At 46.6% G+C, this 25,401-nt stretch overlaps 1 protein-coding gene across 2 annotated transcripts in view; it reads right to left on the bottom strand.

The window, feature by feature from the left end:
• RALY (RALY heterogeneous nuclear ribonucleoprotein) overlaps window positions 1-20,946 on the bottom strand; it is a 141,841-nt gene extending 120,895 nt beyond the window's left edge. Inside the window, exon 1 of one of the 2 annotated variants that reach the window (XM_030009195.2) lies at window positions 20,833-20,946. The gene's annotated coding sequence lies outside the window, so the exon portion shown is untranslated. The remainder of the gene's footprint in view (window positions 1-20,832) is intronic. The other variant, XM_030009198.1, reaches the window with a different exon arrangement.
• Window positions 20,947-25,401: the final 4,455 nt, after the last annotated feature.

The raw sequence follows: 25,401 nt of genomic DNA, 5'->3' as shown, positions 1-25,401 counted from the left end.
TAAACGCACTCATTTAATAAGTGCTCGCTACTGTGAAGAAGCGTTACGTAACCCAACCACGAACCCTTCCTGCTTACCTTTGATTGAAATAATGGATTTTTTTATTCATCTTTCCCTGACATTCTCTTATTATCACCACCAAGCCTAATGAATGCAATTAAAGCTAAAAGTCTCTTAATTTCTTTCCCTTCTTCTGAACAGGTTCCTTTTTTTTTTTTTTTTTTTAAAAAAAAAAGGCCTGAAATGGAACAGCAACTGAAGTCACAACTTTAACAAATGCAATTTGATACACAGGAACAAAACCCCAGCCCATATAGCTGTTCCACCAGGATTCCCAAACACACAGCCTCAGAGATCAGGGAAATGGAGGGTGTTTGTGCACAAAGCTACAAAATAAAAATTAAATGTTGTGTTGGGCCAAGAAGAAAGCAAATTAACAAGGGTATATTTCTTTCTGCCTGTACTAGTTTCAGCTGCTGCATTACTTCCCACAAGCCACTAATGCAGTCTAATTGGGAGGGGAGCCATGTAGCATAGCAGTTGCTTAGCAAACTTTATCATTATTTTTCATGAGGTCCCAATTTTCCCTGCTGCATTGGATTCACTGTGCCTTGGTGTATTTTGCTGTCCTCTGCTTTATTTTCTTTCCTCCCTTCCTCTTCCTCATCTCTCCGCTCATTTGATCACAACACCCAGGTCTGGCTACCAAAATAAGCCTTCACAAGCCCATCGTGACTGGGCACCAGCAAGTCAATTGTTCTGTCCCGAGTAAAGCAGCAAGACAGCACGTTGTTGCATCCCAGCGTGGCTACTCCATGGCACGCGGGGATGGCTGACCCAGGCAGCCCCTCTCCTCTGCTGCATCCCCCTCCAAACCAGAGCAGCTGACTTCACATATGTGGAAAGAGGCATCCTACACACGTCTTTGTTTTACAGCAAGAGCAGATTATCTGAAGATGGTAGAGGTAAGAGTCAAGCAAAAGATTAAGCCACAAGATACACACGCCATTTATCTGATCAGACTATACGTGCATCAATGCATGCGCGAGGCACACACTATGGCAGAGTGCTGCAGTGGCACAGCCACCAGTGCACACACATGTGGCACTCCAGCACGGTCCGTGTAACACAGCATTTAATTCCCTGCATGGCTTCTCTCGTACCATCGTGCACATGTCCTCTGGTACTGAGCTGCTCGGGACAATCTGCCAGGTCTGGGGCACACGGTCACGGACAGGACTCCCTCCTCCTATGCCTGAAAATACCAGGTGTCTCCACCTTGGCAGTCTTGTAAGGAGCCACGTGGAAGCAGGAGACCAGCAGTCCCTCTGCAGAGCCTTCTAAAACAGCTTTGTCCACCGAGCCTCTGGGAAGGAAGCAGGGTGTGCAGTGGAGCCCCCTGACTCCTTGCTCCACGCAGCAGAGCATGCCCATCCCACCCCAGCCACCAACTGAAGGTAGCCAGCAGAACTCCTGCTAGACCCAGCAAATAAACACCTTGATGAGTAAGGGGAAGCCAGGCTGAACCAGTGGCCCTAGTTCTGGAGAAGCTGAAGATTCACCTTGCACATGGGTAAAGCTAACCCTGCATCATCAGGGCCAACTGTCCTGCTTTTACCAGCTATAGACAAGGTTATCTTGGCTTTTGCTGATCAGGATGAGCCCAAAGCAGCTGACAGGCTGGGAAACACCATGTTTGGCTCACACCCTCATGAATTGTCTTCTGAGGTTTCACCATGGGCTGTGGAACAGATGGCCAAAGATTTTTCTGATACACTCCCTAGCAAGGATGAAGGGATGCAAACCCAGTATACATCCCCTATACACCTCTCACCCAGCCCCTATTACAACACAGCCTGGCACGAAGCTGATATTGATTATTTTGTAATTAAGCACTAAGAGGTCTAACACTCCAACCAGGCGGTCAAAGGAAGACAATTCTTCAGAGCAAACCCTTGCTGGCTGGGTGCCAGTCTTCACACGTGCCTGCGGACAGTGCTAAGGATTTATACACTTCATCTTCTGTCATTTTCCACCCTGGAAGAAGCAAGCCTCTAAATTGAATTATCACAAAGAAATCAATTCCAGATCAAACCTCTGTGAAATTATAATTGCTTTAATGATCTGCAGGCTGGAATAGACAGGGCCCAGGGAAAGTGTCATATACTTTTCCTCTTCAATTCATAAGGCTCCTATAGGAATCAGCCTTTGTTCGCAGGGAGCATTAGTGTTTTCTAATTATGTATTAATTTAATCTACTATTAATTTTCAATTATTGTTATTACATGGGCACTTCCTTTTTCCCCAATGTGACTGCCATGTAAGATGCTGAATTCCAAACAGCTCTGTGGAGAGCTGACAGGCAGCAGCTTAGCCTTTAAAAAGGAAGAAAAAACCTTCAACAACCAATTTTGATGAAGACATTCCAACCAAAGAAAAATATATAAAAAAAAAAGACACAAACCTTTCTGACTCATCTGAAAATGCTATCGGCAGCCTGCTTAGCCTAAAGGCTTAAATCATTTAGGTACAGCATGTCTGTGGAGACTTTCATTAGAATTGACATTTTGACAACTGCAAAAAACTCTACAACAACCCAACTCACAACATGATGGGCAGTTTAAAAATAATTATCAACAAAGACACCCAGGGAAATGAAGTTTCAATAACCCCTCTCCTCCCTAAAGATGCAGGTGAATATTATATTAAAAAAAACAAAACAAGTATTCTTCCTTGATTAATTGTAGTTGCAAAAATAGCTCAGGATTTTCAGCATTACACATTAGTAAGAGCAGGAGAGACACGGCTGTGACCAGAGCTGGCCTGGGTGGACGGCAGGAATGTCTGTGAATGTGGAGGGATTTAATTCTTGAATTTCACATTCCAGAGATTCTACTCATCAGAGAGCTGCTGGCGCTAAGGGTAGACCCTCTTTACTATAGAAAACATCCAACATGCCAAAGGGAAGAGGAAGCACCTGGAAAACAAAGCACATTTCAAACCCCATCAGTTTGGTTCGTCCTGCCTTTCTCACAGATGCTGGGGGGACAGGCTTACGAGAGGGAACAGAGAACGCCTGCTTGTGGACTTTGGGCCAATCTGCACCGGCTTGGCAGACTGCCCTCAAATTTTCCATATACAGCTAGAATTGCATCCAAGAACTAGTAAACTATTGAGAGACTTTCCAAAGGCTTCAATAGCTTTGGATCAGAGAGACTCACACACTTCCACTGCATTCAAAACAAGGAATTAAGTAATACTGCAAAATAAAGGCTTGGGAAGTACCATCGCCTTTGCTGGTACAACATCACGCAGGATGAGTCCATCTGAGCAGAGACCAAGCAGCATTACAGCAATAAACAAAGCTCTTGCAACGGCACATCCATGCAAACCCTGCTAGGGCTGTGCCGGATGAATCCTGTGGAAGAGCATGCCTGCAGCCCTGCCTTCAGGGCTTGGATGTCCACCTTGGCCGATCATCTCTTTGAGCTCACTTATGCTATTACTGAGCTGGGATCAGCCTGTCACAATTCAGTGAGGTGACAAAACTGATTCCCCCACGAACTTGGGGCACACAGATCACCCCAGAAGCTTGTAGCTATCCCACCCAGTGAAATACAAGGTCTAACTTGCATACAAAGAGCACAGAAACCTTTGGACAAGACTCCAGAGGAGAAAGAATAGGAGATACCTGGTTTTTTTGCAAGAATAATAAAGTACTAAGGCTACCTCATGAGGTCAGAAGGTTCCTTTTGAGCGGTGTGGTCCAGGTCTACAGTTTGCTGCTCTTCTTGCCCCACTAAGGCCCTATTTATCATAGAGCTCCATTCTTCTATTGCATTACTGTGTATCAAAGCAGCTGTAGCAAAATCAGAATAATTACTCCCAATTCATACCAGGGTATCAGCAAGCTAAGTTTGGCTCATCAGTTATAAGTGTTTTGGCATGAAAAAGCTACACAGTGAATAAAATCTTCTCAATGAAAGGAAACACCTCTTCATGTATAATCTACCTGGCTGCCCTATGTCAACATTGCCTCTGCAGGTTGCCTGAAATCAACTGGATTTTGTCCTGCCCAGACATCCTGCCTGCAGCAGGAGGTCACAGCCCTTTGGGGGTGAGCACTGGGCCTCCCAGACTGTCCAACATCCCACGCATACCCAGGGCAAACGAAATAGCAGTGCAGATTATCACGGCCTGCCCACAATGCAGGCAGCAAGTGATGAAGACAGCCAGGCTTCTCCCGGGAATACTAACAGGGCTTGCCCAGCCAGCTATCTGTCCAGCACGTGACAGAGAAATGACAAGTTCGGCCTGGAGACCTCTCTTTCAGAGCAGAAGAGACTGCCACCAGGAAGATCAAGAATTTGGCAAGTTTTGAAGACAAACTGGACTGTCAGAGAGATAAAGGCAACAACCCCAGGTGTCTTCAACAAATAGTACCTTCCTTTGCCATGTTTGTGACAGCACCCATCAGACAGGATCCCCCCCCCAACGCTGCAGACCTCTGGTGTGGGTCAGGACAGTCCAGGTACCACTACATCCAAAGAGACACATCTGTACAAAAAGCCCTCAAAGTCATTCAACTCCTTCAGCTAAGACGTGAACCAAGATGAACATCAGACTGTGTTCAATTGACACGTTTTCTGAAAGAGGACATTGTCTCACCCATAAAACCATCACGCAGAGTCACCTCTGCTGTTTGCCACCTCATCCGCCTTCCTGGGAACAAGGTGAGCTGTGCTACCAGAGAGGGTACGGCGAGTGGTGGCTGAGGCAGGATCAAAGCCAGCGTCTTCTCCAGCTATCCACCCTGCCCTGCGCGACTTCTGTTCAAACATCATCCTGACACAAGAACTGTTTCTAATGACAAGCTCCACTCATTTTCACGTACGCTGCTCCTGCACCACCACGTGAAGCCCCATGCAAAGACATCGGAAAAAGCTTGACATCAGGCCTACAGCATTTTAGTCACCCTCTTGAAGTTATTTATTATACCCACACCAGCAATGTCCCGACTCAGAACACCACAGTGGAGTGATAACAGCCACCTTGCACCCCCAACACCAGAGGGGCTTGTTCACCAGCTCAGCTAGGAAATTCAGCCATTAGACTCCAACTCAGTCTGCACGACATATCGGAGCACCAGATAAAGTCATCAATTCTCTCATAGACAGCATGTAGGCAAATTGAATGGGAAGCAGGGATACAAGGAGCACCCATCAAGCGTGAAAAGATACTTCATACCAAAGCACAGACGCACATTGGTCCTACAGAGCGAGGCTGAGGATGCATCCTCCCCCGACGCCCCAGCAAAGCTCCCCAAACTATGGTTAGGGAACTTTTTAATATCTACCATAATAATTTTCCCATGCTGCCTTTCAAAGATCATTGCTGTTACCTGCTTTACAGCTAGTGTAACAGCAAATGAATATACAGAAATTAATATGCACTCAGAACAGAGAAGCCATAAGGAACCTCAAGGATTTCATTGGCTTTAGGGCCTAAAATGGAATAATACTTTTTTTTTTTTTTTTTTTTTTTTTTTTAAGAAACCTAAACCCCCTTGCCTTGATCATATGCAAAGGTGCAGCACAGCATTTTAAAAGAGACCAGCAGGCACCTCTGCAGCAGGCACCTGGAATTGTAGTACAAGTCTCTCCAAACACAAAGCACAGGGTCACCAGCTCCCACCACCTTCTGAGATTTGGCAGTGTTTATTATTAGGTTTTTGACACCTGGGGCTCCTGAGGTCCAGAGACAGGAAAAAAAAACCCACAACAAAAAAAAGAAACAAAACAACCCACTCAGAATTTCACAAGTATGCTTGCTAAAATGGCTGCAAGAATAAATCTTACAGAATAAGTCTTGAAAAAGAGATCCCTGGAGAAGTTCAGGCAGCAAAAGGCAGAGGGGAAAGAAAAGTGCAACACTCAAAAAACAATACAGAATTTGAAATCATGAGACCACTTGTTATTTGGGGGGAATTTATCTTGGAACAGAAAAGGGCAGCAAAAACATCAAGAATGTAAGATCTGTCTATGGAGAACAAAAGGTTAATTAAAGATATTTTACTCGGGGAATACCACAAGCAGGAAGAATGGGTTTTTTTGATTCAACTTTTTAGCTGGTTGTGCCAGATTATTACCTTGAAATGTATGAAATTCCACCCAAGGGAAACATGCAATTGTGATGGGACAGTACAGATAGTTCAGCTTTTGCTGAAGTTTCACACAACTTCTCTGAGCCCTCCCCAGTTTACATCATTCAGTCGTCATGAAAACCATCGCATTTCTCCCTGTTTACAAGGCATAAAAAGTTACTTCTATCTCCTCCGTCCCTTTCCAAGGAGGACAGGGTGACATATACACAACCACCAGCACTTGAAAGCTTCAGCCTAGGCTGGGGGAGCTCCTTACTGTCACTGCAATACAGCTAAAAAATAAAGTTTTGTCAAATTGCCTGGCCTGGCATTTTGAATTTTTTTTCCTTCCTTTAAACCAAGTAAATCATGCTAATCTCCAGCTAAATCCCACAGTATAGGAGGCACTGCTGACATGTCTAAGTAAGTAATTCCTGTTCCAAGGGACAAATAAGATCTCATTGACAACATCCAGTGCCATATTCTTATCTAAAGGAGTCTCAGGCTCTGCTAAATGGACAGGAGACACCTTGTTTTGAACATTATTTCAAGGATGGCCAGAATGACAAGTTGCCCACAGAGGAAGAGGCTGGTTTTTGCAGGGTCATGTTTTATACATAATACAGCACTGCAGCTTCTGGAGCACACTGCTTTGAAGAGTTATTGTTGATCAATGTGTTATTTTAACAAACTGGAGCAAGCTCTTGTGGCATTCCTGTATGAATGAAGATCCAAATGATCCACTGTGCACAGAGGCAAATCAAAGCATACCCTTGGTCACACCTCGGTGCGTGAGCAGAAGGGCTGGCAGTAGGACAATGCCGGCAGACAGGACTCCCCAACCCAGCAACACATGTGAACTTTTACTTCCTTTTAATACTATAAGCTAATGGGGACAACCTCAATGAAGCGCTGGAGCCACAAAAGTGTCTCCTGAACTCTGACCATGATGGTTTGCTCCTGAATCAGCAACAGGTATGCATTCAACTCCAGTGAAGAGGCTGCGTATGCAAAGGCTCTAGAGCTAGGCAGGGTGTAGAGCCCAGCCCCAAAGAGAGCCTCAAGGGCATGAGCAGTTTCACCCAATTCCTACACAGCCTTGTGCTGCCTTGACTACTTTGGACAAGAAGCAGCTAGACAGAAAAATAACTACAGAAGGTTAATAAATTCCTCTTATAGAGAAGGGCTGGAGGCACATAGCATGGCTGGTGGGATCAGGGCAGACTTCTGACAGTCCTAGGACCTCCGCGGTTCTTGTTGCTCTACTTGAGATGTCATACTTGGTTGTCAGGGAAATTATTCCAACAGCTCAAGTACAGGATTGATTTCCTTCCAGTTATAAGGAAGGAGAGAACGAATGGGCTGCTTGAGAAACAGCCTGGTCCTGGAGGCCAACCCATCCAGTAATTTTAAGTATGCCTGATGCAGAGCTACCTGCCTCCAAGTGTGTCGCAAACACTGCTTTCCTGGCACCACAGGACTGGCTGCCTTGACCAACCATGCCCAGTCTCTGGGCTGGGAGAGGCTCTCTGGTTACTGGGTTCCTCTGAGCAAGATGGTGCCCACCATCCCAAGGGCAACTACAGCTTGTGTGCACCACCACCACCAGACTGGGAACAGCATGGAGCCAGGCTTCACTTGCTCATCTGGACCCAGAGCAGTGCCAAAGAGGCAGCCACGACCAGAGTAAGGGACAGACGTCTTGAAACTGTCTGTACACCAAAGGCTGTGTTTTCCAACACCTGAACTTTAGTAGATCTGGCAACTGAGACCTTCAAGCTAAAGGCCTTTGTTAGGAGAAAACCAGCCCCAACATTTGAAAAGCGAGTCAATTCTTCACAAACCAGATAAAGCAATGGTCACTTATCCATGGCTAGAGTTTCTAATGAATGCACAAGCCTACCAAAATCCTTTTCTCCTCCAAACTTTGAGGCTATTTAGCAGCACCTGAACTCAGCCTTATCCCATCCTCTCCCATCTAACTCTCTATTAACATAAAAGTAACAAAGGTTTTGTCAAGCTGCTGGAAGGCTCAGCCAGGTTCACTGTCCTTGAAGCACAAACTTCATCCAAATCTTTCTCAAAAGGACTTAACTGCCATGAAAATGTTGAAGATTCCTTGTTTTGACCAAAAGAGTCATTTTACTTCCTAAGTAAATGCAGGGCAGGGAACAGCATTCTTCCTCCCTCCCTTTTTTATCCTCCAAAAATAAGGAGTTCACACCCTGGTTTTAAAATCAGGTCAAGAGAAAACTGCAAAACACTTCAACTTCTCTGTTTGCTTCATAACCAGAATAGCTGAGACACCCCAAACAGCTCTGGGGACTCCACTTCTGTGCTCATGCATAAACCAGAGACAACAGCATGGCAGATTTGTACACTGCTCTGATCTCTGCCTTTATTTTAAACCGCCACCGTCACCACTGCATCGCAGCTCACCTTCTGCCCAAAACAAGCCTAACAGATTTCAAAGTGGGTCTCCTGACTCACCAGCACATTTCCCTTTTAAAGGTCAAAAAAAATATGTTGTGACAATAGGGAATTCATTAGTTTCCTCTTAGTTTCAGTTGGTCAGCAGGGACTTAAGAGATTGGTTGCACTCGGGAGTTTCCGTAACAATGCACCGTTCATCTCATTTAGGAAGAAGAGAAAGAGCAGTCATAGGAAACATCTCATCCCTTGGTTTTCTGCTGAGCACAGCAACAGAGCAATTAGCAAGGTAGTTTCTCCAGCAGAAACACCTGTACTGAGATGTCCTCACACTCACTTCACATACTTACACACTGAGAATCAGAATTCCAGCTAGAATTCTTGCAGAATAGGACAGACAGAAGTTTTACTACAATTTCCCTTCAAGTGCTCCAGTACTTCTCTTTTCCAAGCAATTTTGAGCAACTCCATGAAGTCCAGAGTCCGCTTCCCCACATTGGAAGCCTGCTACAACCCATACCCAGTTTCCAAGACCCATGCTCCTAAATCCATAGATCAATCACAGCCAAGTCAGCTTTGGGTAGACCACCTACTACAATTTACTGTTCAAGTCACTAAGATATGCTCATTGCTGAGAGGTCCTGAAGTACTGGCCACTCATCCAGCGGCTTCAGAGTACAGAACTTCACATCCAGTTTTGAGTCTCTCAGGAGGCTGGTGGTGCTCATAGATGATCATTCATTTGCTGAGGGAAGAGCTGTAGATGATGTTCATTTGCTTGCAGATGCTAGACATTTGCTGAAGGAGGAGGTGACAGGTGCAGCCCCTCTTTCATTTCAAATGTTTCTTCATAGTCTTGTAAAGCAGGCAGATCAGCTTTAATACTAGAAATATCTTCCACACTGCACTGGTTTGAATAAGGACACTCATATATCCATCTTCATCTGCTCTGATCCTCCTCTGCCACTGTTTCAAACATGATCGCTTACAAGGTCACCTCAGCTGAGAAAAAAATTCAGGTAACAGATCCAGTTCCCTCTTCAGCTTTAAAATAAACCCTAAATCTCTATTTATCTGGTTTTAATGGATGCTTAGGGTCACATTTTCAAGTTTTTTCTCCGCAAAGCTAGGAGCTTCCTTCTGTGAGAAACAAAGTTCTTACATCATCACATAACTTCAGGACTGAAGACAACCTCCCCAACATGTAGAAACCAGCCAGATTGGTTCAGGTCCCCCACTCCATGGACTGCAGTCAAACTAAGGAGATCAGAGGATCATGCTCAAGTGGGTAGGTTAGTAGGAACCGTATCTTTGATCCCCACTGGTTTCACCCTAGTAGAGCATCTTCCACAAGACCAAACACATCTGGATCTGAGGCCATGTCCACCAAGCAAAGGGAGATTCTCAACGAATTTAAACGGTGTTAGATCAGGTTCCCAACATGCTTCTGGGCAAGACAGGTTATCTGTTTCCAACTCATTTTATCCTCACCACAGCCACAGTCAGAACAGGTCAAGGAATACCAGAAAAGGATGGGGGGGGGGGGGGGGGGGAGGGGGGGGGGGGGAGGGGGCAGAGGAAGGAGGAGGGAAAGCGATTTACATTTTAAGAAATACAGCAATAGAAACACAGGCTTCAGAGATTAGGAAACAGGCTTTTTAGAGCAAAGCAAGAGGCATCTGCTGGAAGCATGGCATAGAAGCATTTAGTATTTTGAACTGTAAGACTAATCTGATATGACACTCCATCAACTCTGGATACACAGCTTAGATAAATCTTTCATCAGTAAATCTCATTGTCACAAAACTGAAGCACATGGTAAAGCTAACATGCTTCACCTGCACACGCATCCCCTTTGGGGTCTTCCCTTAAGGACATTCCTTGTGGAGCCACATGTGAATTCTGTGATTGTCCCTCCCTGGTTGCAGAAAGGAAACACTGTCAAATTCAGTCTTCATAAAGAAAAGAACACACATCTGACCTACATAGAGTGCACAGATGTGAGGAGCCTTACGTAGCACTCCATAGATTTTTTTTTTTTTTTTTTTTAAATGCAAAAAAATTAAACACCACCTGCCTTGCCTGGAAATGTACAGGAACAAAAGCTGGCTGTACACAGCAGTGCTGCACCAGGCTTCAGACTGGAACTCAGTATCACCACATCCATCCTTTTTTTTTTTTTTTTAAATACACTTTTCAACAGATCATTTTCAAGATTAAGACACAGCTTTTGTTACCAAGCCTGAAAGCACTGGTAACTTTGGGCAGGAGTCTGAAGGATTGACATCTGTCCCACAGGGACCTTTGCAGTTTTGCATGATGGCTAATGGCACAAGTGCAGGAACAGAGCACTGGATCTGCTGAATCAGGCAAGAACTACACCACCTCCAGCACTAGTGCAAACAATCTTTTTATTTTAAATAATCTGCATGCTTCTGCAGCATCCAGATGACCTATCAAAAGCATTAGGTGTCTGTTGTCAGAAGAGAATCTGAGTTTAATCTTGAGACAAAAAAAGTAGGAAATTAAGTAGATGCAGCAATATGAAACAAAATTAAAGCACTCCAGCCAGATCTGCCAAGTTCCTAGCAAGGAAGGTGCCTAGCAGAGGGTTACCTCCTTGCAAGCCAACACTAAGCCTTGCAAAAATGGCTGCTATGCTCCTGCACTAGCCTAGCAGGAGGGTTACCTCCTTGCAAGCCAACACTAAGCCTTGCAAAAATGGCTGCTATGCTCCTGCACTAAGCTAAATATCAGATGCCATGCATTTCCCAGGGTCGGGTCCTCTCTGCGAGAAAAATCAGCTGTGACAGGGTAAAGCCCGTAGGAATGGGAATCACAGAGAGGGGCAGCAGGCTTGGAAGGCTGGGTTCAGGCACGCAAGACACTGTCGACTACTTTGGCTGCAAGTCAGGTTTTTGCAGGCAGGTTATGGGGGAGAAGAGACAACAGAGCAGTGTAACTAACATCGAAGAGTGCAAACTGGGAGCAAGAAGACCTGGCTTTATTCCCAGCTCTGCTACCACCCAAGGTCAGGCCAAGTCACATGCCCTCCTACCTTTTATATATTTAGAGCATAAACTCCAGAGCCACAACTACTTCTCAGTAGCTATACGCGCAGGCCTTCAGATACTATCATACTGTAAGGAAAGATGTCAAAGATTGGCTAGCAAGTCCTCCAGTTTTTTCATAGTTGTTAAAAAAATGGATCTTTTTTTTCCAGGGAGGGGACAACAGCCAGGATGGTGGTGACTCTACAGGGTGGGAAGCCTTATCAAAACTTCCTGCTCTCCTTTATACTTACTAGAAAGCTTCAAACAAACAAAATTCAAGGAATAACCAAGAATAAAGCAAACTAATCAGTTTACATTATTTTATCAGCTAGTCTTTAGTTTACTTGCTAGAGATTCCCCTTGCTAATGACTGTGAGGCTCTGAAGGTGAAGTAAAAAGTTGACATACTTCATGGTAAGAAAAAAAATCCGAACTTACTGCCTGCTCTTAGCTAGAAACTTAAAAACCAGCCACTAGAAGCAGAAGTCCTCACTCTCTGCAATCAGGCACAAGCACCTTGTCAGCTTCAGCCTGTTTCTTACAGGCCAGGATAGCAGTCTATCATGGGCAGAGGCCATGAACTTCCAAAAGCATTTTCTTTTCTCAAACAGTAACCCTGTGGATCTAAAGGCTACTCTCCGTCATTGCAGAAAGCTTTCTCTCTCACATCACTGGTTGCATCATTGAGGGTTGCGGAGATGCTTGGTAATGCTCCCCTTCTGTTACAATCAAGGAAAGAAACAAAAAAGTGTCTATATTTATAAGATATCACTGGGCTGCTTTGTCCAACTGCATTTTGCCCCAAGACATTGCAACTTTTCAGCCTGAGCAGCCTGTTGAAGCATGGAGTTCATCCTCTTTTTTTGGGACTTCTAGAGAAAAGTCTTTGTGTAAACATACAATATTTACTCCACAGACATGCTACAGATCAGCAACCCAGCTGTGAAGACCTGGGGCAAGCTATAAATCACTTACATGACTTAATGGGTAAAAGTCTATGACTTGGTGAGCCAGAATGCCATGCCCCAATACCTCACAACAAACTATAAAATATAGATGTTTATGCTACATATATGGCTAAAATCTATTAATTCTGAGGTCACAAGCACTGTGGTTTTCCCCCCTCTTGCAAATCAGTATTTCAACAGGCACATATCATCAGCTAGAAGCACACAAAATTGGATGGTGATACCACATCTGCAAATTGAACTGCAGAAGGAAATGATAACAAGAGCAATGAATGCAGAGGACAGCCTGTATCACAAGTACACAGGCAGCCTCTTCCCCCACTGCTCAGGCTGCTGCAGCACCCATTTGCTTAGCACCCTTCAGCTGGCCAAAGCCCTCTGCACACTGAGCCCTGCAGAAGCTCCCCTCACCAGTATTTTGGAACATGCTACAGGAACAAGGGTGATCATGCATCTAAATAACAAATCAGTAATGCAGTCCCTTCCAGATTAACTCAGGAAAGAGGTGGGTATGAGCTGTTACCATTTAAGTGCTAACAAAAAACAAACAAACAAAAAGTATCTAAGCAGCCATCAGAAACATGCTACATAATGATTTATTAAAACTTGCTTCCTGTTCAACTGTAGCTTCTGGGCTTTTCTCCACTGAATTAGCCACCTCCACTGTCTCCTGCCTGTTTTATACAGAATAAATGTTTTGCTATTGTGGGGTATTTTTTCCCGGCCCTGGCAGGTCTCAGTACTCAAACAGGAAAGGAAAGAAGAGATCCAAAGTTTCTTCTCCAAACTACCCTGCCAGTAGCTACCAGTGCCAGGCATTGCTTCACTGCTGCATCCCACCGGCTGCACAGCATCACCAGTGGAGCCCTCCCATCCCTTCTTCAGTGAGCAGCAAGAAAAGGGAAGATCCCACTGTTGCAGTAAGGGGAGAGAAAGTCCTTTTTAAACAGGATCCTACTCACCAAACCTAGCACTGGTAGCTTTTGCCTTGAAATTAAGTAGCACTTCAGCTTTTTTCTTTCCTGGAATCCCTGCTGCTTTCCAGACTGGGCTGGAAGGCAAATCCAGGAGAACTGCGAGCAAACATGGGAGCAGAGACATTGGCTGATTTATACTTCGGCTGAAAGAGCTTTTCTCTCCTGGACCATATATACAGCCCGTTCATTTTGGGAAAAGAGGTAATTTAAGATACATTTTGTAATGTCTGCTGGCAGAACAAAGATGAAGGACTGTAAGAGATGATCAATGTTTAAGCCCATCTTCAAAGTGATTTGGGGAGCTGCTGAAAATAAACAAGCAATCAGGGCGCAGGAGCCAGGGTAAAAGCTGACAAAGAAATTGGGTTTTTTTCCTAGGCAAACAGAAGGTGGCTAATAGCTCAGTTCAGAGAGGCTGAGCTCTCTCCCCTCATAATACAAGCAGGGCAAGAAACCAAATTTAATTTCTTCCTCACAACAACTTTAATTAAAATCATCTAAGCCCTTCCTGCCTCTCTCCTGCCATGAGGTGTGGTTCTGCTCACAGGAGGTATTAGCAAACTCCGGCTTATTAATGTGCCCTCCCCGAAAATGCTGTATATACTGCAGTCAAATGGCTGGGGAACACATCTGCAGGAAAGCACTCCACTCCTAATTAAGAGGAAAAAAACACAAAGCCCACCTTTGATGTGTATCAGTGGCAGCAGTCACTCCCCATGCGCTTGTGAAGCTGTTCAACAGTATCAGCTTCACAGAGCATCCTTCCAGTGGAATTCACCTTTGGATGTTTCTCTTCACCAATACCTGTGCCCTGTGGGTGCCAAGACACTGCTGAAGGTAAAGAAAGGACACTGGCTGCATGAGATTAGCTGTACCAAGGATTTTTCAGTAGTTTTATAAACACAGAAATTTTAAAGCCAGTTCCATAGTCTAGGTCCCCATCCTTGTGGCATGATCTACAATGACCCATGCCTGTGTCTGCCCAGATGTGCTGCCTGCAGTGATGTGGCGACATCTGTCCCTGCGCTTGCATACCAGGCTGGGGGAGAATGTATGGGACCTCAAATCCATCACAGATGTGGGCAGTATGCATGCAAGGCAAAGTTTTACTGACCTGTTGAAATGTGTGAGCATGAATAAAAGTTGCACACTAAGATTTGGAGCAAAAGTCAAAAAATAAAAATAAAAAAATTAAGCCTAAGTGACTAGAGGAGCTCAAGAGAATTTCTGCAGTTTCAGGAGTTGGTAAGAGCTCTAAGCATTGCACATTGCTGCAGAAGCAACTATCACAAGCAAATACCTGTTTTACAAGCAGATACAGCTCCAGGGACACAAACCAGGAGCTGTTGAACCACCAAACCACCACAACACTGTCCTTCCAGCACGAACATGCTCAGTCAGACCATGCAGCACCATCACCTCTCAATGTTATGACCCAGAGCAATCACAGAGTTTCTCAAATCTATTTAGAAAAAAAAAAACCAAAACAATTATGTTGAAGCACCAACCACCTGCAACCCTCTACACAGGGGCCATATTTCAGACCAGAAGACCTTGAAGTCCTGGCAAGTCTAGGATGCAACTGAGAAGAGAGTGAAGGCCAGGTAAAAAGTAACATGAACACTGATGGCACCACCTGCCAGTTGACCGTCATACGATATCCACAGAAGCAGTTGCTACCATGCAGCCCCATGTGGTTGAGGTCCAAACCTCTTCATGGGACCACCAGATCCTCCTTATTTCTCCACAAGTTAAGTTCAAACAGACCTCCCATCGCCAAACCAAGGTATCTTCTCCCTGTGCAGGAGAGTTGACAGAACCAGTGCTCCCCATGTCCTTCTAAAGGAAGCAGTTTTCTCACAAACGCTCCCAAGACAGTTTTCCAAAAACAGTTTGCTAAAGGCAGAAGGAAAGCATGAGATTTAGACTAATAAAACATGAAGAGCCCAGGTGGGGAACATCTGCAACCACCTCCTCCGTCCACCTTGTTTCCTTTGCCAGCCTAGTCCTGAACTCAGGATTTCACACATTAAAATGAATAATAGAGTTGATCTATTCCCAGCTTCCAGAACAAGTGTCCATTGCCATCATTTCCACAACATCTTCTCTGGCAGAAACTGTCACCCTTACTTCCGTGTTTAAGTACCCTCACTAGCAGGCAGACTCCCATGCAGAAGGATGTTCTCCCTCCAAGGAAGGTGGGATGCAGCAGGAGCCACTTAATCCTGACACAGCAGGAGATGGAGCTGCACTGTCTCAGTTATTGCTCTTGCTCATACATTTAGCCTGTCCATTCTTATTCTGCTTGTAGAAGCAATCAGAAGATGAGTTCACATTCATTCCCACTATGGCTGTATTTGTCAAAATACAAGCTGCTTGCAAAAGCATCAGATAAAGCTATGGCACTTTTCAGCACCTATTGTTTGGTACCATCACACACCACATTCAGATGATGCTGCAGACTTCACCTGGGAATCACTGAATTCACACGGATGTAGCCCAGAGGTGCCCATGCTATTTAACTCATTCTTGTTTTCTTAGGAAAAAAAATAATTGGCATTATGTTTTCTATTTTAAAACGAGACTGTTTGGAACAAAAAAAGGACAGTTGTGCAACATCACTGACAAAGTCTACAAATGGATGTTCAGTAAAGGAAATACTCTGCTGCAGGTGCGGAAATGCGATTGAAACCAAGTTTGGCATCCTGCCGTTCAGCTCCAGCATCAGGGTAGAAGCAAAAGCTCAGAAGTCCTTAAATCAATCGGGGACCTTCCCTGCAAAGGCAAGGCCAAGTCTCGCCTCGGGAGCTTCTCCCCAGCACATTTTGCTCTGTCAGTCTTTGGTTTCAGCATATTCTCAAGGCTTTCTTTAAAAAAAAAAAAAAAAACAACTATTATTAGATGGCAAAGTGACAGATGCAGGGTCCACCTGCCTGTGAAACAGCCACAGCAGCACATCAGGTCCCCCCAGGAGAGGGTGCCTCAGTACCTCCACTCCCAGGTCTCTTCATGTTGGAAGATACAAGGGACCTCAGTAAGCAGAACAAACAGGATTGTTTGTGTTAAACAGTGTTATACAAGAGCCAGAAAGATGACTCACACCACCCTTATAGCCTTTCCCTGGATATCCAGAACAAAGCTAGGCACAGCTACAGAAAGCAGTTGTCTCTCAGGGTGAGGTTAACTCCAGGGATACCTCCTGCCCTGGCAATACAGCTTCAGGCACTGTTAATAAGGTCAATGCTGCTTTAAGATGGTTAGATTTTAAGACAAAAACTGTTCTCATTTTATTTAAGAAAAGGAAGTAATTCACCTTTCTTAAACAAAAGGACCTCTCTGGGAGCTCACACAACTATAGATTGCAGGCGATATACGTTTCCACATCCATGCTTCAGCATCATCTGTTATATCATGCACGTTATCCCCCATCTCAGGCTCCACAGAAGTAGCTCCTCTCGTTTGCCCACAGCCTGGCAACAACAGGATACTATTTCTGATTGTTTTAAGCTGCGAGAAACATGAGAAGCCACAATAAAAGCTTTAGATTCACTATTTGCATGCACGCTTGTCTCACTGCAAGCTGAGGATTTCCTAAAACATGCAAAAGAAAACAGTCTTTGCTCATGGTTACAAGCCTTGGCTTTGATAGTTCCAGCATCTTAAATGCAAAACTAGACACTTACAAGCAAATGTTAATTCTGCAGAACACCGGTTCTGAGTCAATCTCTGCCCTGGTGTCACCTCAATTCTGCCTTTTGTAAAGCACATACCATTAATTTTATATCGGAGATGGAGCTAGCAGACATCTGATCTTCTAATTAAATACACACTTTCAGGTGAGAACCACCATGTAATATTACTCGCTTGAATTAAACAGGTACACTAGGACTGGTGGCAAAAATAAAAATAGACACAGTTCACACCACACTGAGGAAGGCAGCAGCATTCTTGTGTACAACAGCAAAATCAACTTAATCACAAATGACAACTTCTGAAAGCCTTTACTTTGGATTCATCCTTGGCATTTTTCTAGGCCAGCTTGAAAACAAAAGCTTTGTCTTCTTAAAATGCAATTGCCTGAGGCACCTCTAAAAAAAAGTGACATAACTCAGGTCTGAAAAATGCCTCCTGGGTTTCAGATTCTCCTAAGAGCCTCTTCACTATTCAGCTTTATTCAGATTACTCAGATCAGCATGAACGCTGCAGATTTAGCCTCAGCTACCAGCACACGTATAAAAAGGACACATTTAGGATTATTTTTTTAAACTATATAATTAAAGCTTTACAGTTATAAAAAAGAACTTGTTATTGATACAAATGGTTCCTCCCTCCCTTTTCTCCAGTAGGTTTATAAACACTCTCTGATGACAGTTTATTCTGAATTCCACCCTGTTTAGCTTATTTCAGATTATTTTTTTTCTAGCATGTTGTTCCTGCTTGGTGTTTTCAACCTTTCCATTGCAAACCTCAAGCTGTGAAAAGAACTAGGAACTTGTTTTGGAATCAAAACTTGGGCCCAAAATTCGATTCTTGTTTCTTCTCCCCTCCACAAACCCTCTTCATTTCAGTAATTCTGCAAGCAATGCCTTCAAATACAGGATCACAACCCTGTTCCAGGCAAGACAGTAACTTAATGGATGGGGGCAAGGAAGGAAAAGCTGAAATTCTCTTCAAGACAGACACAGCTATTTCTAATACCTATAATTAACATCTTGGATAACTCTACAGTACCTTTAACATATCAAAGATTGTTACATCCACAGGCCATTTTTTTTTTAGTAGATGCAAGTTTACTTCTAGGTCTGAAAACTCATTATGCAGCCATCAATAAAGAACTCAAATCAAAAGAAGTTCTGTTGCTTCTATTGAATAATTTGGGACGAGGAGAGCTGAAAGCTCTCTTGGTGATGGGAACATGTTAGAGTCTTATTTTTCTGAATGATCAAGTCCCATCACTTATTCCACATAAACTGTTCTCTGTCAAGAGCTTTAATCCTCTCTTTACAATCCCTAAATAAAACATCCTTCCAAAACTCGCTGCCTATTATCTGCCTTTTCTAAAGAAAGTGGTTCTTAAGAGACCCACCTTCTTCTGCTTTGCCATTCCCCTGTAATCCATCTCCAACATTAGCTTGACAGACATAAAATACCAGCAATCTTTCACAGGCACAGCATGGTGAACTAAACGAGCGTCTGCCTTAACACACACACACCTCCTGAAGAAAGGTATCACACGCAGCCAAGCCAAATGCTGCTCACCAAAAACAAGAGTCATAAAAAGACTTCCAGGAATGTGAGCAATAAAACTTGTGACAAGGTGTCACCGAGAGTAGGCAGCCTGTAAAGGGTGCTACAGAGCCACACTGTCGTGGCTTAACCTGAGGTTTTGGTTGTGACACAGGCTCCTTACCTCCCTGCTCACCCGTGAAGATCAGAAAAAAGCAGTCCTTCCCTTTACACCAAGTCAGCACAGGCTCCTCATCCAGGAGCTCTGCTGCTGGCTTTGCTTAGAAAACAAACTCCTTCCCTATCCTTTACCTTAGAAGAAAACAATGCAAGGAGTCCAAATCAGAACAAACTGCAGAATAAAGGACAGGACAAAATGCAAGCGAAAGTACCACCTCCCCCTTCTCCAGAGGGAAAGGGAAACCAAGAGTGGAAGCACCTGTAGAAGAGAGCAGGCTTTCTCCTTACAGCAGGGATAATCCAGAGGTCCTACAACTCAGCCTACACCTTCCACCCTGTGACTGCTCATTGGAGATGACAGCCAGCATTGCTCAAAGCCAAAGAAAACAGGCTCAGCCTGGACACTGAGGTCCACAGCAAATTCCAGCCGGAATGCTTGCAGTGCCCCTGCCAGCACAGGGGGAGATCGCTGGCAGCAGTGGACATGGGCTGCCCACCACCACTCCTCACCAGCCCTGCAAACTCTGACACCAGCTACCCATCACCTTACAGTAGTTATTTGCAGGGGAAAGACAACAATTACTTCCTTAACATGAAATGAGAGGGTCTTTTTTTCTGGCCTCAAAAGTCAGCTGAAGTCAATTGTGATGCTGTCGACTTCAGCCTCCGCTAAAGCCGGAGCGGAAGAGCTACCAGAGACCAGAGCAGCTGCTGGAACGCGGGAAAGCCCCAGGAGCCCGCAGCCCCACAAAACCGTGCTGTTGTTCCCTGGCTTCATCTTCCAGCCCAGATCTGCCCCATGTCAAAAGCCAAATCAGAGCATTACACTCAGAAGCACAGTCAGGAAAATAAAGGTGCACATCCACGCTGCTCTCCACACAGGCAATTTACATCTTAGCTTTCTGGGCTCCCTAGTCCTAACAGGAATCAGCCGCAGGAGCACCCTTATGAAGGCACAGTCCAAACTTACTGCCGGGCACACGGACAGCCCAAGCCGTTCTGACAGCAGCCTGGAGTAAGAACCGGAGTTTCACACATCACCAGAAACACTTACAGAAATCACCAACCCGAACATATGCGCGACCGATAACGTTCTGACACGCCATAAACCCCCCCCGCAAGAGATTGCGGGGCTCAACACCAACACGCCGAGGAGCCTGTTCGGAAGCCCTTTGGCTACAAGGGCAGAAGCCCCGCTCGCCAGGCGCGGCTCCAGCTGCCGCGGGAGCCCATCGCTCTCATTCTTCACCCTATTGTACCGTCTCCGGTAGCTCCCAGCCCGCCCCAGAGGACCCCCTCCGAGAGGGGCCGAGCATTTCTGTTCTACAAGAGACCCGAAGTAACCCGCGATCGCTCCACGGACATCCCTCTACAGCGAGCCCCCACCCCGGGACCGGACTCACGAGCGTCCCGAGCACCGCGCCCGGGACGCGGGGCCCCACCGGGGCTCCGGCCCAGGAGACCAACCCCAGCGCCAGGGCAGCGGCGGGGACGGGATTTCACCCGGCAGCCGCTTTCAAACGCGGAAGTTTCCTATCCCGCAGGTGCCGGCATCTCCGCCCTTCCTTCCCCCTTCCCACCGAACAGGGGAAAACGTGGATCGGGGTGGGGGGGCAACCACAAGAAAAACAGGGAACAGCGGGGAAAGAAGATTGAAGGAAAAAAAAATTAATAAAGAAGGCAGTAACTCATTTGCCGCCAGGCACCCGCGGCTAGCGGAACCCCCAGGAAAGCACGCTCCGTCTCGCAAGAGGCAGCCTCGCGGAGCCGGCCGGCGGCAGCCCGCTGCGGGGGCACCGCCGGCCCCGGGGCTGCGGGGTGGGGGGAGCTAAGAAGGAAACGGCAGAAGCACTCACCGAGCAGGAAGGTGCCGGAGGGTGGCGAGGAGGAGGATGAGGAGGGAGAGGGACGAGGCGCGGAGCAGCGGCCCCCGCCCAGCCCGGCCCGCCCTCGCCCCGCGGGAGCCGCCGGCACAGTGCCGCGCGCCGCCCCGCCGCTCCGGCTCCTTCCCGCCGACCGTACCACGGCGCCGCGCTGCGGGGGGGGAGTACGTAGGGGCGGGGGGCGGGAGGGAAGAGCCAGCCGCCGCTGCCGCCGCGGCGCTGCCCCAGCGGATCCGCCCTGCGGGGCTGTGCCGTGCCGCGCCGCCGGGCCTCGGCCGAGGGCAGCGTCGCTTCGCCCGCAACCCCCCCGGCTCCCCTCCCGCTCTGCAGCCAGCGCGGTGGAAGAGTCCAGCGGGGCGGGGGGTGCGGGCGGGAGCGCGGGGATGCTCCGGGCTGCGGGTCCGGTGGCGGCGGGTCCCGGCCCCGCGGCTCGACCCTGGGCACGTCCAGGAGCTGCAGAGCAGCCGATCCCGCGGAACTCCCCGAGCCCCGCTCGCTCTTTGTTTAAACCAGGTTCGCCCGAACCGCAGCCGAAGTTGGTAGCCACAGAGCGGATTTGCCTGTCCGCGCCGGGCAGCTGCAAATGCGCTCTGTGGCTCCGGAGTGAAATATCAGTCCGGGGGCTGCACGCCAGGAGCTGACGCTCCAGCCCTGCCCCTCTTCCCCGGGTGCTGTCCCTAACAGACCGACTCTCAGCTTGGCTCCTCTCTTCTGTGTTTGCTTGCTCTTCATTCCCGCGGGGAAGAAAACAATTCTCTTAGGAATCGGGTGTTTTCTTACCAAAAGTAATGTCCAGCATTTCATCGCTCCGTAACTGTGTGGGAGGTCCACGCTAAAAGCCTCGGCAGCAGAGGGATAGACACATGCAGGGATGTGTAAGGAACAATGCAGGCAGCGCTGTATGTACACAGCATCGACTGACGATGTGCACACAGGTTCCACAAACCGACACGCAGTGTGGTCCCAGCTCCTGGGAAGCTTGTTCAGGTCACTGGGATATTTACTGCAAACAATTTTACGCGACAGCTCTCCGCAGCATGTTACTGAAGAGCAAGAGCCCACCTGCAGCAGTGACCCATCAGAGTCGTGCTTGCTGCAACACTTCAGCGTGTTCCTGTTCCAACATTGCTGGGATAGCGCCATAGCACAGATGATTAATTGGCAATCAAGGCAGAGACAAATCCCCTCTGAAGTATTCTCTGTTGATCCCAACATAACTGTGGTGGCGTTTAAGTGCTCAGCTATACAAAACTACCCGGTGTAACGCTTGCTCCCACTGAGGCTGGTGGGAGTGATGAGGTGCTCACAAGATACTGCTGAAGGTTGGGTTGTTCAGTAGTAGGAGACCCCTTAATAAGGTGAACTCTCTTGCCAACATTGAGACCCAACTGACTGTGGGCTGGAAGCAAGATCTCTGGGTATCTACCAACCCAAATGTGAAGAATTAACCGTTCTTTCAGCTTAATTTTTCTTGGGCAACTCACATATCTCTTCCAAGCTTCAGTTTTTCACCTGCAGAGTGGGCTTTGCAAAGAAGGGTTGAAAGGCAAAACCACATCAGCTTCCCAGTGGAATACATTGGCTTTTCCACTGAAATCCAAATACCCCAGTCTGTCATGGGACATTGCACTCCCTCTCTCCTCAGAAAACAATCTCTTCCTTGGGTTTTGCTTCCCATGATAAATCACTCCCTCAGGGTGAATCATAGCAGTCCTGCACTCAGAGTATCAAAGTGCATATCCTGGGCAAGGTAGTCTCCTGGCTTCCTTCCAGAAGGAGGATCAAGGGGCACCAAATTATAATTTTTATGGAGCAATGCAATAGCACTTCAGAACAATTTAGCGACATTTTTCCAGTGTTGAGGCATTCAGCTTTTTGACCAAAATCCTCTACCCACAAAAGCTCCAGTAACATCTGTAAACTTCTTCAAAAGCAGGTGCTTCTCATATTAGTCCAGAATTAAGTTTTCATCAAAACCTGATTTTCTTTGAAGTCCTATTTATTATTGCTTAACAATCACTTTAAAGTCTATGGGTGGGAAGCAATACAAAAGCATCTTTCATTATTCATTAAGGACAAATGATGCAGGGCTTTTGGAAGAGAATAGAAAGTACATGTACTTTTCTGCACTTAAAACAATTATTTCTTATTAATAACCCTGCAGAAAGGTGGCCCACGGAGACCTGCACTTTGGATGCTTTTGAAGTTAAGTCTCTTGATCACAAAAAGAATTATTCTTCCCCTGTGACATTCCTGACCAGAGATCCTGGGAAATGTTTTGGTTTGTCATTTTTATTTTTTAAAAAGATTTAGATGATTGTTTTTGGGGGTGTCCCCTTCATGGGATGGAAAAGTAATGTCGTGGTACTCACAGAGATCGAGACCTGTCAGAATAAAAAGCTGCAGCTACAGAGCAAACCTGCAGCAGGTTTGGGAAGAGGCTTGAGGAGCCACAAAATCCCAGGCAGCTCAGGTTGGAAGGGACCCTGGAGGTCTCATCCAACCTCCTGGGAGTCTGCAGGACTTCCTCCCATTTAGCACCACACTTCTTGTCCTGGGGGTGGCTCAACTGCGTATGCTGTTCCAGATGTGGTTGGTGCATGCTGAGGAGAGGGAGGAGGCATCACCCTCCATCCACTGACCCACTTGGTCCTCTGTCACCATCCTCGCTGCTGGGATGCACTGCTCCTCGAGGTTCACTTACTGCCCAGTGGCAGCCCGGGGCCTTTGCAGCAGAGCTGCTCTCCAGCCAGTCAGTCTCCAACCTGTATGGTGGAAGGGGACAGTCCATCCTGTGTTCAGGACTTCAGACTTGACCTCACTGGATTTCATAAGATCCCCGTTGGCCTGTTCCTCCAGCCCATGAAGGCTGTGCTCAGTGGCAGCCCTGCCCTCAAGCACATTGACTGCATATTTGGTATACGTGCAAACTTGAGGGTGCATTTTGTCCCCTCCTTAGGTCAGTGCTAGGGCTATTAGGACAGGTCCCAGGAAAGACCGCTGATGGGTCTTTCCCTTTGTAAGGGGGTGTCTTGCCTGTTGTAACTGGCCTGCAGGTAGAGTACAACCCACCCCTAACCTCCTTGGAGCCCAGCCATCCAGCCAGTCATTTGCTGCTTTACAAAGTCACCCATCTGGACTGTGATGCCCTAACTTGGATGCCAGGATGCTGTGGGAGACCATGTCAAAATCCTTGCCAGCACCAAGGTAAACGGGGTGGTGTGGGATCCCATGTGAGGAACTACAGACAATGCTTCTTGTCCACCTCCGTCACTAGGACAGTGCTTCTTGTCCACTTAATCCCAGGAAAGGGTGGATGGGGGAACTCTGATCTGCAGAGCTGAGGATCTGCTATTCCAGATAGATGGAAGAATGGGGCAGGCCAGACTATAAGTGACATCCTTGGGAACTTGGGGCCATGTGGGGACCGCGGGTGCCAGCCCGGCTGGAAAGGAGAGTGTATGGGGACTTGCCAGGCTCGGAGGGAGGGGCCAAAAGCAGAGCACACTTCTTGGAGAGCTCCCTGGGGCCACGGCGCAGCTCCTGGAGCTCCTCTGAGGAGTTGCTGCCTGCTAAAATGTCCTGAAGAAAGCAAGGCCTCCTGTGAGACCCTTCTCTGACTCCTAATTTGTTAGCGGTACCCTGTAAAGGAGGCGACAGGCCCTTTTTATTGGCACGTTTGTCCAGGACACTGCCTGTGTGGCTATGAATCCTTCAGACGTTTAACCCTCTCACCCTTCTCTCCCCATCACCCTGATTTCAATCTTCTACATTTGATTTTTATGCTGGGAGATAGAGAAATGCCAGTGGTTTTCTTTCTTTCCCTTTTTTCTCCATTTTTAATGAATTTTTCATTTTGTTCCACTGGTACAGATAGAATAACAATGAAGCAACAGTGTCAACACAGAAAGAATTTTCTCCAAAGTCACACCATGGCCAATCTGCAGCAACAATAATAGATTTTATGACTCCTGCTAAAGAGAATTGTTAGTGGAGGGGGCAGGGGCGCATCTCAGAGGCTTCTAAGTTATTTGTGCTTTCCATACCACGAGGTCCCGTTACAAGCAGCTGTTTAAAGAACAAGCAAAAAAAAAAAAAAAAAGATCATTCTGCAAAAACTGATTTCTAATAGCAGAGGAACAAAAAATATACAGGTGCTTTATGATGTTTAAAGAAAATAAGTTGCCTAAAAAGGCAGCTTTCTCCTGCTTGCTCTGGGAGATGGGCAAGATGCTGCCAGGGGCTGGGGACCACAGCTGGACTGAACAGTGCTGAATGGGATTTGGATTTTGTCTTCACCTGCAGTCCTGCTGGACTCATGCTCCGCAGTGGCTGCCCCAGTAATGGATAGGCTTCCAAGTATGAGCAAGGTTCTCTTTTTATATTTGTCGTTTTTTCCAGGAGGTGTTAACACCAATTTATGAGCTCAGTGGGATGACAGAGACGGGTGAGCAGCACTGACCTTGGAACTTACCTCTGTCAGATTTCTTTTTCCGCCCCATCTCAAAGTCAGTCTAAAAGCAATAAAAGGATGTTGGAGGG

The sequence above is a fragment of the Aquila chrysaetos genome, chromosome 3 (genome assembly GCF_900496995.4).
Source record: "Aquila chrysaetos chrysaetos chromosome 3, bAquChr1.4, whole genome shotgun sequence".
Taxonomy (NCBI): domain Eukaryota; kingdom Metazoa; phylum Chordata; class Aves; order Accipitriformes; family Accipitridae; genus Aquila; species Aquila chrysaetos.
The sequence above is the reverse complement of the archived record's forward strand: the minus strand, read 5'-3'. Positions and strand labels throughout refer to the sequence as shown.